The 14,204-nt window shown below is 44.2% G+C and overlaps 1 pseudogene across 1 annotated transcript; it reads right to left on the bottom strand.

The window, feature by feature from the left end:
* Positions 1–5,631: 5,631 nt before the first annotated feature.
* On the bottom strand, positions 5,632–6,845 carry LOC110303435 (annotated as a pseudogene). Its single transcript, XR_002378924.2, has one exon. The product of XR_002378924.2 is annotated as a nuclease-sensitive element-binding protein 1 pseudogene (transcript).
* Between the last annotated feature and the right edge of the window lie 7,359 nt (positions 6,846–14,204).

Here is a 14,204-nt window from a genome sequence, read left to right as displayed (position 1 = left end):
GGGGGGGAGTGGCCGGGGCTCTCAGCCGTGTTTCCCGCTCTGTCTTCTTGCGGTGCTCACTTTCGTGGCTGGTGATTTCTAAGTAATTTGGCTATCATGGGCTGTAGACAGCGGAGCACAGAATAATCTTCAGGACACTGGTCCATTCCACAGAGTGTTTCATGCATTTGTGGACCAAAACATGGGATGAACTTAATTTTAAAAAGACATTGTCAGTAGTCCTGATCCGGCTTTCAACCTGGCCTTGAAGAAGATGCTGTGCCTGTTTTTCTTGGACTAGTAGTTGTTCTGAAAGTCTATTCAAGCACAGTTTCTATTTGCAAATTCAAATACTAAAGACTATTAGGAAGTGGCCTAACGAGATACTTTCTTTGGGGACTACAGATTTCATAGAGACTGCAGTTGGAGCCCACTTATTCTCCAATCAAGGTAGTTTTGATTAACTTCATTTTGAAGAATTTTATATAAGCAACACCAAAAGATGGAAGAAAAAAATGGTGATGCAAAGACTTTCTGGATGGAGCTACAAGATGATGGTAAAGTTGACTTAATGTTTGAGAAAACACAAAATGTCCTACATTCACTGAAACAGAAGATAAAGGATGGGTCTGCCACAAATGGAGGTATGAAAAATGAAGATTTCTGACATTTTCTACTAATGCTATATACTGGAAATGCAGTATAATGCTACTGTTGTTTATTATAGACAATAAATAAATGCTTTTCTAAGGAAAAAAATAAAGTTATTTAGATCTTGGGAATGAATAAGAATGTAAGGGTTGAGGCTTATTAGTGATGTGTTTGTGTGTCAAGTTGACAAGGGGTCAATTGTACTGGCTAGTTTTGTGTCAACTTGACACAGCTGGAGTTATCACAGAGAAAGGAGCTTCAGTTGAGGAAATGCCTCCATGAGATCCAACTGTAAGGNAGCTTCAGTTGAGGAAATGCCTCCATGAGATCCAACTGTAAGGCATTTTCTCAATTAGTGATCAAGGGGGAAAGGCCCCTTGTGGGTGGTGCCATCTCTGGGCTGGTAGTCTTGGGTTCTATAAGAGAGCGGGCTGAACAAGCCAGGGGAGGCAAGCCAATAAAGAACATCCCTCCATGGCCTCTGCATCAGCTCCTGCTTCATGACCTGCTTGAGTTCCAGTCTTGACTTCCTTGGTGATGAACAGCAATGCGGAAGTGTAAGCTGAATAAACCCTTTCCTCCCCAACTTACTTCTTGGTCATGATGTTTGTGCAGGAATAGGAACCCTGACTAAGACAGAGCATAAAACTCTAAATCTGCTAAATGTCATATCCCCTTGGAAAGAGTTGAAGTTCTCTGCATAACCCCTTCCTCCCACCCCTACATCCCATGCCCACCCTGAGTTTCAGGGGCAGCTCACTGCTAGCAGCTAAGACATGGTGTCTCTCACTTGGGATGCTTCATAGTGGAAATGGAAAGCAATTTATTTAGATCTTAAATCATTTTGAAGTTTAATAAAATGACCATATTAATATTCCCATGAACAATGCCTTCATTTTAAAATATTGCATTCTACAATACACATAAATCTTGTTCTCTTTTTTTTTTGCAGGTTTCTTTACAGTTCTTTTTCATTCTTCTCCTTCTCTTTTCTTCTGTTGACCTTTATCAGATTTCTGCTTTAACCACCACAGACCTTCTATTTAGTCCAAATGACCCAAATTATGTATCCACTGTAGTAGCAGGCCGGCCCAAGGCCTACATGAACCGGGTATTTCTGGAAGACAGGCTGGGGTTGAAAGAGAAACCAGACGGCGCAAAAAGAATGATGAGGCCAATACAAATTTTTTCTCTGATCAAGGCCCGAGAGTTTACTAAGAGACTATGCTTAAAAGGGGGAAGGCCCATTCACACACACACACACACACACACACCGGCCAGTCTATCCTTGGTGCTTGGTCGCCATGCTGTCAGCACTTGGTGGCCAGGCTGTTGCTTATTCAGGAATGTCTCAGGAAGACAGGTTCAGCCTCTTGGCAGGTAGCAGAATCTCAGGGCAGTTGACACTTCAAAAGAAGCCAGCCAAGTCAGAAAGCTGCACTGCAGGTCAGTGGTGACAAGGTCTGTACCAGCCTGCTTCAGGCTGGGGGAGGCTACAATCCACATAAGAGACAAAGAAGAAAACCAAAAAAAAAAAAAAAAGATTGTAGCATAAAACAATTCCATTTTATTGAAGGACAAAAATAATACATATTTTTTTTCAGTACTGGAAATGTCCCTCACAGTTGTCCCGAGCTAGTGCCTCGCCAGCAAGAACACACTCGGACAACCGGATTCTTCTGCAGGCAAGCTTTATTGCTTCATCAGGAGGAAGACCCCGAACCCCGGGACTCTCACTTTTACATACTCTCAGTTCCCATCCACTCACAGCAGGCCACGTCACCTCACCAGGTATGCAGCTTCAGCTAATCAGGGCAGCAGGGGCATGTCTCCACCAAAATGGATTCGCCAGTATCATGGTGCACCTGCGCAGCTCTCACGATGGTTGTGGCTTATTTTCAGGTGTATGAGGAAGTCGGGTGCAAGTCATAAGACTTAGCTGCAGTCCCGGGCGCCTTCTTGGGACTGCTGCCACACCCGCTCCTCACACACAATCACTATCAAGGTCCCTATCAAGGCAATCACTCTGTCACCAAGCTACATCCCTAGCTTCAAACATGCATACATGCATTCATGTCTCATAACTAATTATTAACATTGTCTTAGGCCAGAGGCTTGACTGCCCCAAAGCAATCCACTTAAACTGTCCCCGAGAAAGGCCATTCCTCCCCCTAATCTCTCTTCTCCTCCTTTCCTCCTTTTCCCCTCATTTCTCTTTCTCTTTCTTTTGTTCTTTTCCTTTATAGCAAGCAAGGCAAGTAGTCTCTGTTTAGAAGGCATGGAGAGAGGAGGAAAGGAGAAGAGGGGAGGAGAGGAGGAGAGGTCTAGGGGTAGGCCAAGTGCCTTGGGAAGTAGTAGTTGGTAGACTGAAAGTGTGTTCTGAGTGTCAGTGATGTTCATGAGATTATCTCCAGCAAGGAGGGCTGATGGGAACTGCAAGAGGCATAGCCCTGAATTCTGAAGGAGAGGGAAAAGTCACAGAAAGGATGCACTGTTTCAGCATCTCTGCCTTCCATTATGATTTTACTGATCACTTACAATCCTCCCACAGAAGAGAACCTAACCCTGCTTAGGAGCATATGTACAGTTAATGAAGACAAAAAATAAGAACACAGATGGAGACTGTCTGAGTTAGGGTTTTACTGCTGTGAGCAGACACCATGACCAAGGCAAGTCTTATAAAAAAACAACATTTAATTGGTGCTGGCTTACATATTCAGAGGTTCAGTGGGAGCATCAAGGTGGGAGCATGGCAGCATCCAGGCAGGCATGGTGCAGGCAGAGCTGAGAGTTCTACGTCTTCATCCAAAGGCTGCTAGTGTTAGACTGACTTCCAGGCAACTAGGGTGAGGGTCTTAAGCCCACACCCACAGTAATACACCTATTCCAACCAGGTCACACCTATTCCAACAAGGCCATACCTCCAAATGGTGCCACTCTTGGTCCAAGAATATACAAACCATGACAGAGACCAAGTGTGGCACTCAGGTGAGGCCACGAGTAGATTACACACACAGCCCATACTTTCACCATCTGCTAGAGTGCTGTGGAGCAGGGCAGGCTTCTAACCTGGCCCCAGCACTCTGGCAGACACAGTGAAAAGAGACAGATGGTCACTAATAAAATCTGTATGAATTAGATCTCAGAGGATAGACCAAAGATAGATATTTAGTAGCTTTTTATGTTTTTCTGATGTGTGTTTGCATCATTAAGACTAGAGTTCCTTTCTATCTTTGCTTTCTTGACAGGGCCATGCTTGGCAGTCATTCTTAGACTGCTTTTTGTTTGTTTTTTTGTTTGTTTTGTTTTGTTTTGTTTTGTTGTTTTGTTGTTTTTTTTTTTTTTCGAGACAGGGTTTCTTTGTATAGTCCTAGCTGTCCTGGAACTCACTTTGTAGGCCAGGCTGGCCTTGAACTCAGAAATCCGCCTGCCTCTGCCTCCCAAGTGCTGGGATTAAGGCGTGTGCCACCACCACTGGGCCTTAGACTGCTCTTGAGGCAATGTCAGGCTATGTGTTCTAGACAGGGCACAAGAAAAGCTTTTAGCAGCAGAATAAACTTTTAAAGTAAATTACTTTCCTTGATAGCAACTAGATGACCCAAGCGATACAGTGGAAAGAAGCCTTTAGAATGCAGGAAAGAATATTTCCTGTAAGAGTTGAACAGTTTAGAATTTACCACCAGAGATGCGAGAGGCTCCCAGAACCCAGTGAGGATGACATTAAGAAATACTCAACAGTTGGGAGATGGAACGCAAAGAGAACACCTCCAGTAGATAGACATGACCCCCAGTTGAGGGATGGGCCCACGCACCCATCTCAAAATTTTGGACCCAGAATTGTTCCTGTCTAAAGGAAATGCAGGGATGAAAATGGAGCAGAGACTGGAAGAAAGGCCAACCAGAGACTGCCCTAACTCAGGATCCATCCCATGTGCAGGCACCAACCCCAACACTATTGCTGATGCCATGTTGTACTTGCCATGGGAGCCTGGCATGGCTGTCCTCTGAGAGGCTCAACTGAGGCACCTGACAGATGCAGATACTTACAGCCAACCAATGGAGTGAGCCCCGGGGACCTCAATAAAAGAACGAGGGGATAGCAACCCCATAGGAAGAACAACAGTATCAACTCCCTGGACTCCTCAGAGCTCCCAGGGACTAAGCCACCAACTAAAGAGCATACATTGGTTGCTCTGAGGCCCCAGATACATATGTAGTAGAGGACTGCCTCAGTGGGAGGGGATGTGCTTGGTCTTGTGAAGGCTTGATGCTCCAGAGAAGGAGGATGCTAGAGGGGTGAGGTGGGAGTGGATGGGTGGGTGGGCAGGGGAGCAACCCTCTTAGAGGACAAGGGCTTTGGGGTGGGGGAGCTCATGGAGGGGGAACTGGGAAGGAGGGAGAACATTTGAAATGTAAATAAATAAAATAATAAAAAATGTCAAACATACATAAAGATATACTGAGGAGCCCATGAATTTTATATATATGCGGTGTGTGTGCTGTGATTTTTGTTTTGAATGTTATTTTATGTAAATGCAAGGTTTTGCGTTGTAGCACAAGGTGGCTTCAAACTCACGATTCTCCTGCCTCAGCCTTCCAAGTGCTGAGATCATACCTCTGCACCACCCTGCCCACCTGGGATTTGTGACTTTTAATACTGATTGTTATCTAACATCACAGGGCATCAGATTTCGTTACGGATGGTTGTGAGCCACCATGTGGTTGCTGGGATTTGAACTCAGGACCTTCAAAAGAGCAGTCGGAGCTCTTAACCACTGAGCCATCTCTCCAGCCCCGAATTCTCAGTTCTTAAGGAATTCTCAGTTCTTTTTTTTTTTTTTAAGACCTTTATTAACAGGTGCTTGCAGTTTGTTGACTTTTTTGAAAAAATCAAGTTGTAAACTTTATTACAAATTAAAAATGAAGTTCTTAAAAATCTCAACTTGACCAGATATGAAACAATTTAAAAATCGTTAAAGGTGTATTGAGAAAAACCAGGCCTTTTTTTTTTCTTAAAAAACACGTTTGTCATTACCAAAAAGAGACATCTTTAGGTAAAAATAATAAAAACCCCATGCTGCATAGATAATGCAGATAGTTCTAATGTTATCTGGTCAGCGGGCAAAAAGCAAGCACTTAAGGTCTTCAGCTCCAATCTTCGTTCATTTCTTATTCCTGGAATTTCATATTCATTTCTTCTTGTTGGATGACCAAACCGGATGATGGTAGAGATGGTAAGCCGGCATTTACTCAGCCCCACCCTGCTCAGCCTCGGGAGCAGACGAATTCTCAGCTGGTGGATCGGCTGCTTTTGTCTCTTTGCCATCTTGTGGTTTAGGGTTCTCTGGGCGTCTGCGTCGGTTTGAAGTTGCGGCGATACCGACGTTGAGGTGGCTGCTGACCTTGGGTATCATCTCCTTGATTTTCTTTGTCCTCTTCATTGCCATCCTCTCTAGGCTGTCTTTGGCGAGGAGGGCCCCTTCGGAATCGTGGTCTGTAACCATACCTTCGGAATCGTGGTCTGTAACCCCGATACATATTCTGTCTCACTGGTCTACCTTGCTCTCCTGCACCCTGGTTGTCAGCACCCTCCATCACTTCTCCTTGCACAGGGGGGTTGGAATACTGTGGTCGACGCGCATAGGGTCTCCGCATGTAGTAAGGTGGGAACCTTCGCCGGCGTTGTTGGGCCTGGCCTTCAGGAGCGCTTTCCGATCCCTCGTTCTTTTCCCCACTCTCACTATTCTGGTAATTTTGCTGGTAATTGCGCGGAGGACCCCTACGACGTGGATAGCGTCTATAATGGTTACGGTCTGCTGCGTATTTACTGCCTTGAACTGGAACTCCACCAGGGCCTGTAACATTTGCTGCCTCCGCACCCTTTTCTCCTTCAACAACATCAAACTCCACAGTCTCTCCATCGCCTACACTGCGAAGGTACTTCCTGGGGTTATTCTTCTTTATGGCAGTCTGGTGTACAAATACGTCTTCCTTGGTGTCATTCCTGTTGATTAAACCGTATCTGTTCCTTACATTGAACCATTTGACTGTTCCCAAAACCTTCGTTGCGATGACCTTCTTGTCCCCGCCGATGTGAGGCCGCCCGGGCCGCCACAACCCTTGCCGCTGCCCGTGGAGCTGGGCTTGGTGTCGGCGGCGCTGAGGGCGGCGGCAGGGGCGGCGGGCGGCTGCTGGGTCTCGGCCTCGCTGCTCATGGTTGCGGTGATGGTGACTAGACCGGCGGCGGCGGTGGGGCTCTCAGGGCTCTCTGGGGTCCGCTCTCCGCTCCCGCTACCGATCGAACTCGAATTCTCAGTTCTTAAGGAAACAATTGTTCTGTGTGTTATTTGTCTGGGAGGAACCTGGGTGATGCCGCTGGATTTTGTATGACTGAATACTGCTCATTTGGGAACTTGCAGGTCAGCAAAGGCTTCCAGGGCTTACGTGCAGCTGTTAGTGCTGTTTTAATGTACCTCTCAGTAAGGCAAATGAGGTGATAAGGTTGTGTTTATTCCCTCTGTGCTTGTCCCAGAGAGGCTGATAGGAGGTGTGCACTGGTTTTCCTGCAGTGGTTCTCAGTAATAGGAAGACAACAGAATTTGAAGTATCCAGCTTTGGCCACTTTCTCTGACATTACTGTAACTGAAGTAGCCCAGAAGCACAAAAGGTCACATCATGCATCTATGAAGAATCCACTGAAGCTGTTTGCAAAGGCCACATGTCTTCCAATAGGCCTCTTACACCATCATTTCCTTGCACATTTCAGATGTTGCTCATTGTAATTGAAGCATTTATTACCAAGGCCTTCCCTACCTGCACTGTCAAGTGGAAGGAGACAGTTGTTTAGTACCATGTTTAGGAGTGATAAACTCACTCTGTTTTTAAAAAAATGTTTATTTTTGCATGCATGCATGCATGTGTGTGTCTGTGTCTCTCTCTGTGTGTCTCTGTGTATCTGTGTGTGTCTCTGTGTGTGACTATGTGTATCTCTGTGTGTATGTCTTTGTTGTGTCTCTGTATATCTCTGTGTGTATGTGTCTCTGTGTGTGTCTGTGTTTGTGTGTGTGTCTATGTGTGTCTCTGAGTATATTTGTGTTTGTGTGTGTGTGTATGTGCATGTCTTCCTCTGTTGCTCTTCACTTTACTTTTTGAGACAGAGTCTCTCATCGAGCTTGATCTTGTCATTTTTCTGCTTGGCCTCTTGTCCAGTGAGTCCCAGAATCCTCTTGCTTCTGGCCCTCTCTCCAGTGCAGGGACTGTAGGCATACATGACCTTGCCTGGGTTTCGTGTGGCTGCCAAGAATCCAGGCCCAAATCTTTATGACTTTATGATCATACTCCAATCTCTTGTTGTTGAGATTGAGACATAGTCTCACCATGTATCTCTGGCTATTCAAGAACTCACATATAGAGCCAAGCTGGTCTTGAACTTATAAATATTTGTCACCTGAGCACTGAGATTAAAGGTGTGCCTCCACAATGACACTTCAGCTGCTTGTAGGATATTTTTAGTGCTTTATTTATTTATTTATTTATTTTTATGTGCATTGGTGATTTTCCAGCAAGTATGTCTGTGTGAGGGTGTCAGAAGGTCTAAAACTGGAATTACAGATAGCTGTGAGCTGACAATATGGGTGCTAGAAATTGAACTTGGGTCTGTTGGAAGAACTGCTGGTGCTCTTAACCATAGAGCCATCTCTCCAGTCCTTTTGTTAGGATCTTGTTCTCTGTAATTCCTTGCTCTGATTGTCATGCCACCTTCTACACCAGGTGGTAGGAGGCAGGATTCCACAGAAGATGCTGTAGAATGGAGATCGTTCTGGAATCTGGTCCCTTTACACAACACCCATTTCTCTCTCATTCATAACTTCTGGGGCTCATCATTGGCTCTCCCACAAGCCAAGGTCCAAGAACTCTAATCCTGCCTGAAAGGATGATTTTCCCCTACCCTCACCCCTAGGCCTTCCACAAATGAGCTGTCCTTTCCCAGAGGGGTAGGTGGAAGATGGAAAGCGATGCTCCTGGTAAGGACTGTAGCCACATCTGAGTCCTTAGTAAGTCAGGGAACGTTAGCTCTGCAGCAGACCTAGTCCTGAAGGTTTCTAAGAAACCAACCAAGCTGGGAGTAAGCTTGTTTTCTTGTCTCAGGCTTCCTTAGGTCTGCCTGAGTAATGATGCAGGATTAAACAGGAGGGGAACACAGACAGTGTCTTGCTGGAGGATAAGAAGAAACAAGCAGTCTGAAGTTACAAAGCACAGTTACATTCTGGGTTACTGTCTGAGATGGATGTCTCATGACTAGGTTGCTGCTCCTGATGGGTGGGATGCAGCCCTTTGGCTCTGCTTGGCCTGGTCTGTTGACACTGACAGGAAAGGGTTGCTGTGACAACAGGGAAGCACAGGCTGCACAGGAAGGCCTCCCTTGGTGCCTCAGCCACTCCCTTGCCAGAACACTGGGGAGTTTCCAGCTCTTCCCTGGAGGTCCCTCCTCCCAGAACAAAGTCTTGTTTTCCACACGATGACAAACAAGGTAAAGAATACACAGTACATCCCAAACAAGAAATGCCTAGCTGACCTAATTGTTCCCCCAACTCACAGAGCACCCCTTTATTTCTGGTGAGTTAGAAACTCAGGCTACCATCATCCCGCCTTCCCCCACCACACACACCAAAGTGGCTTTGGATGACAGACATCAAAGATACATTCCCCAACGGGGAAAGAACAGAAGGATGAAACCCAACTGAATCCCAAGCAACTGTGTTTCTCTTCCCGGTGGAGCCTCCGGGGCTGTGAGTGCTTTGCTTCTGTCAGGAGCTGGTATGGAGGAACCTCACCCCTGCTCCATTCCAGACGTGGGCTAGCTTTTCATCCCCACTCTGCCATCGGCCAGTCACTCCCTCACCATCCTGTCTCCTGCTGGTGGCCTTGATGAATCCACTTGCTACTAAGTATGAATCTTGTCCAAAGCCTTCACCTTCTTCTCTTCAGTGATTCTGTGTAAGGGACAGAAGTCCACCACAGGCTGCACAGGAAGGCCTCCCTTGTCACCACAGGAGACAGACCACACCTTTGTTGTGTTCTTTATCAGGTCACTTGACTGGTGGGCTGCTGAACACAGAAAGCCATGTCCTCTGACTGCAAGCTCAGGGTGATGCAGACACTTTGGGTTGAATCAAAGACAAAGAAGGCTCCCAGAGGAAGGAGGGGTCCAGGGTGAGAGACGGAGTTGCTGATTCTGCATTAGTCTGGACTCTTCTCTGTGTGGTATCAACTAGAGTTTCTGGTTTTACCAAGAGATGTTAAAAAAAATAGGAAGAAGAAATAAAATTAGAGCCAAAACCATAGAGTAGTAGGAGAAATAATTTGCCTTAAAAATATCCAAGTCAGCACAGTCCATGTTGGCTGCTCCCACATACCCATGGTCCTCTCATGGTGTCATTTATGTTTATCACTTCAGATCCATGCCCCTTTTAGAAGCTGACAGTGTCTCAGAGTGAAGATGCAATGATTAACATTTTATAGTCTAAATTTTGTGGTCAACTGATTTTCAAGAAAGGTATCAGGACTGCACTGGACAGGAGAGGCAGATCCTGTGCTAGGATCACTGGAGACTCCTGTGCAAAAGGATATCAGACACTTGTCTTGCAGCCCACTATGTTGGGATATTTGGCCTTTAAAATCCACATGTTGGAAGTTAGATTCCCAATACAGTGGCCTTAGGATTCGGGGGCTGAGAGAGGTGACCTGCTCATGGGGCCTTCACCTTCCTGGGTGGATTAAGGCCAGTGTGGCAGTGGAGTAGTTTGCTGTGTTACAAGTGGGCACTTTCACACACACCAATTTGCTCTTCTGCTCTTGTATGAAGTCTTCCCAGAAGCCTGGATAAATAGGTTGCCTACACAGGTGATGTGGCATGTTAACAAAGTCTGCTGCTACTTGTTCCACAGAACTTGCGGGCATCACTAACAAGATTCTTTGCCATGTTCTTCAAAAGGATTTACCCCTCCCCTTGCCATGTATCAGAAATATATATATGGTAATTGGCATGTCTCTCTTTCTAGTGGATAGTGCTGCCTTATTGGGTTCATAGCAGACCGCACAGACCCATCAGTTTTTTGTAGTTATCCAGTTTTGTTCAGGAGCATCTGGCACAGTGAGACACTGAGATATTTTAAGCTAAACCTCTCAAAAACTCTTAACAATATATGCACTTACTTTATTAACTAGTTTTCTTCCTTAGTAACTCCTTGTTAATGAAAAATCAGACATACAGTGGATTTATAACTTGTTTCTGTCTCCTTTTATTTATTTATGAAGGTTCGCCTGTGTGCATATATGTATACCATAGCCTACAGGGGCCGGCAAAGAGTGTCATATTCCCTGGAACTAGAGTCAGATGGTTGCCAGCTGCCATGTGGTGCTGTCAAATCAAGCCCAGGTCCTCTGCAAGAACAACAATTACTATTAACTGCTGAGCCATGTCTCAAACTCTTAACTTCTGCCTTCTTGAAAAAGAAATTACATTTTATCTATCTATCTATCTATCTATCTATCTATCTATCTATCTATCTATCATCTATCCATTCATATCTATCATTTATCATTTCTCTATATCTATCTATCTATCTATCTATCTATCTATCTATCTATCATCTATCTATCTACCTACCTATCTATCTATCATCTATCCATTCATATCTATCATTTATCATCTCTCTATATCTATCTATCTATCTATCTATCTATCTATCTATCTATCTATCTACCTATCTATCAATCATCTCTCCATTCATATCTATCTATGTGCATGCCATTTGTTTTTTGTGTATGTCTTAGTCAGGGTTTCTATTCCTGATCAAAACATCATGACAAAAAAGCAAGTAGGGGAGGAAAGGGTTTATTTGGCTTACACTTCCATACTGCTGTTCATCACCAAAGGAAGTCAGGACTGGAACTCAAGCAGGGCAGGAAGCAGGAGCTGATGCAGAGGCCATGGAGGGATGTTCCTTACTGGCTTGCTTCCCCTGGCTTGTTCAGCCTGCTCTCTTATAGAACCAAGAGAGCCCAGAGATGGCACCACCCACAAGGGGACCTCCCCCCTTGATCACTAATTGAGAATATGCCTTACAGCTGGATCTCGTGGAAGCATTTCCCCAACTGAAGCTCCTTTCTCTGTGATAACTCCAGCCTGTGCCAAGTTGACACAAAACTAGCCAACACAGTGTATTTATGTGCATGCCATGGCACACATTTAGAACTCAGAGGACGACTTGTGTAAGTTGATTCTCTTCTTTAAGTCCATGGGTCCTGGGGATTGAACTCAGATAGTCAGGCTTGACAGCAAGCTCCTTCACCCACTGAGCCTTCTCTCTGGCTACCTTCTTACTTCTTAATATGCTTTGTTTAATTTAACAAGCAAAAGATTATAGGGAGACATCTCTTGACAGGATACTACAGAGACTTAAAATAGCTTTCAGACCTGCTGCTCTAAGTATTAAAATGGGGAGGGTGGCTTAAAAGTTCTAGGAATCTTTTAGAAGCAGAAATAGGGTGTCCCCTCTATGCTCCTCTTACTTTTCTGATTATTTAGCACCCATTATTACAACTGTTGAACCTATAACCTGTTTGCAGAGTTGCAACTAAATTCACAAGTCATTTGCATTTCTGTAGCCATTTTTCTGTTGAAGACTGTCACATTTATAGAATGACTCAGCAACTAAATGGAAGCATAGCAATTAACATCAAATGTTTATTAGTGGGTTGGAGAGATGCCTTAGTGGTTAAGAGCACTGGCTGCTCTCCCAGAGATCCTGAGTTCAATTCCCAGCAACCACATGGTGGCTCACAACCTTCTGTAATGGGATCCAATGCCCTCTTCTGGTGTGTGTGTGTGAAGACAACTACAGTGTACTTATATAAATAAAATAAATCTTTTAAAAAATGTTTATAAGCTATCTCTTTATAAGGCAAAATTTTAATCTCTCCTTTAAAAATGTTTAGCTATGAAATATATAAACAGATATAAAAATGAGAAGGAATTTTATAATAAAACTCCAATACTTAGCATCCAACTTTGATAATTACTAATATATGATCAGTGTATTTATTTCTACCTCTTTGCTTTTTTATCCTATGTATGGTGTTCTATCAAAACTTTATTGAGATAAAATTTTCCACTCTATAAAATTCACTCATTGTAAGGATACAGTCTAATAAAACTTTCCATCAATTCATATAGCTATGAAACAGCTAACACAATCTAGCATCAGAAGATATTCAGTCATCCAAACAATTTCCCTGTACCTGTTGGCAGGTAATATTGCCATCTCAAATCCTGTCCCAAGAAGCCACAGATCTGCAAGTGTATGGATTTTCACTTTTTGAAAATGTAATCTGCATTTGGGGCCTCTGTGTGTGTGTGTGTGGGGGGGTACAGATGCCCATCTCCAGTGCTGTTACTCCATAGTACTATCCACTGCCTTTTTGAGTCAGGGTCTCTCCTTGGCCTGGAGCTCACTAAGAATGCTAGGCTAGCTGACCAGCAGCCTTAGGGGTCCCCTGCTCAGTGCATCTGTGTGCCTAGCTTTTTTTCATTAAAAAATAATTATCATTTTACATTTCATGTGTGGGTCTCTTGCTTGCATGTACTTCACACACATGCCTCCTGGTTATAGAGGCCAGAAGAGGTCATCAAATCCCATGGAAATGGAGTTACAAACAGCTGTGAGCTTCCATGGGTGGGAATCAAACCCAGGTCCTCTGGAAGTACAGCCAGTGTTTTGTTTTGTTTGTTTTTTATTATTTTATTTATTTACATTTCAAATGTTGTCCCTCTTCCAAGTTTTCCCTCTGCAAACTCCCATCCCATACCCTTCCCTCTGCTTCTATGAGGGAGCTCCCCTACCCACCCACTCCCGCCTCACCACTATAGCATCCCCTTACACTGGGGCATCAAGCCTCCACAGGACCAAGGGCTTCCCCTCTCATTGATGCCAAATGAATTTGAAAATTGCTCTTTCTTTTTTATATAAGATTTATTTATTTATTTTATGTATATATGAGTACACTGTAGCTGTACAGATGTTTGTGAGCCTTCATGTAGTTGTTGGGAATTGAATTTAGGACCTCTGCTCACTCTGGTCAACCTCACCCAGTCCCTGTTCACACTGGCCCAAAGACTTATTTATTATTATAAATAAGTACACTGTAGCAGTCTTCGGACCCACCAGAAGAGGGTGTTTGATCTCGTTATTGGTGGTTGTGAGCCACCATGTAGTTCCTGGGATTTGAACTCAGGACCTTTGGAAAAGCATAACCAGCCCCAAATTGCTTTTTCTAAGTCTATGAAGAATTGTGTTGGAATTTTGATGGGGATTGCATTGAATTTGTAGATTGCTTTTGGCAAGATAGCCATTTTTACTATATATTTCCTGCCAATACACGAGCATGGGAGATCTTTCCATCTTCTTAGGTCTTCTTAGATTTATTTCTTCAGAGAGTTGAAGTTCTTGTCATACAAATCTTTCACTTGCTTGGTAGAGTCACACCAAGGTATTTTATATTATTTGTGACTA

The sequence above is a fragment of the Mus caroli genome, chromosome 10, assembly GCF_900094665.2.
Source record: "Mus caroli chromosome 10, CAROLI_EIJ_v1.1, whole genome shotgun sequence".
Classification (NCBI taxonomy): domain Eukaryota; kingdom Metazoa; phylum Chordata; class Mammalia; order Rodentia; family Muridae; genus Mus; species Mus caroli.
Note: the sequence above shows the minus strand (reverse complement) of the source record. Positions and strands in the feature narration are given on the sequence as shown.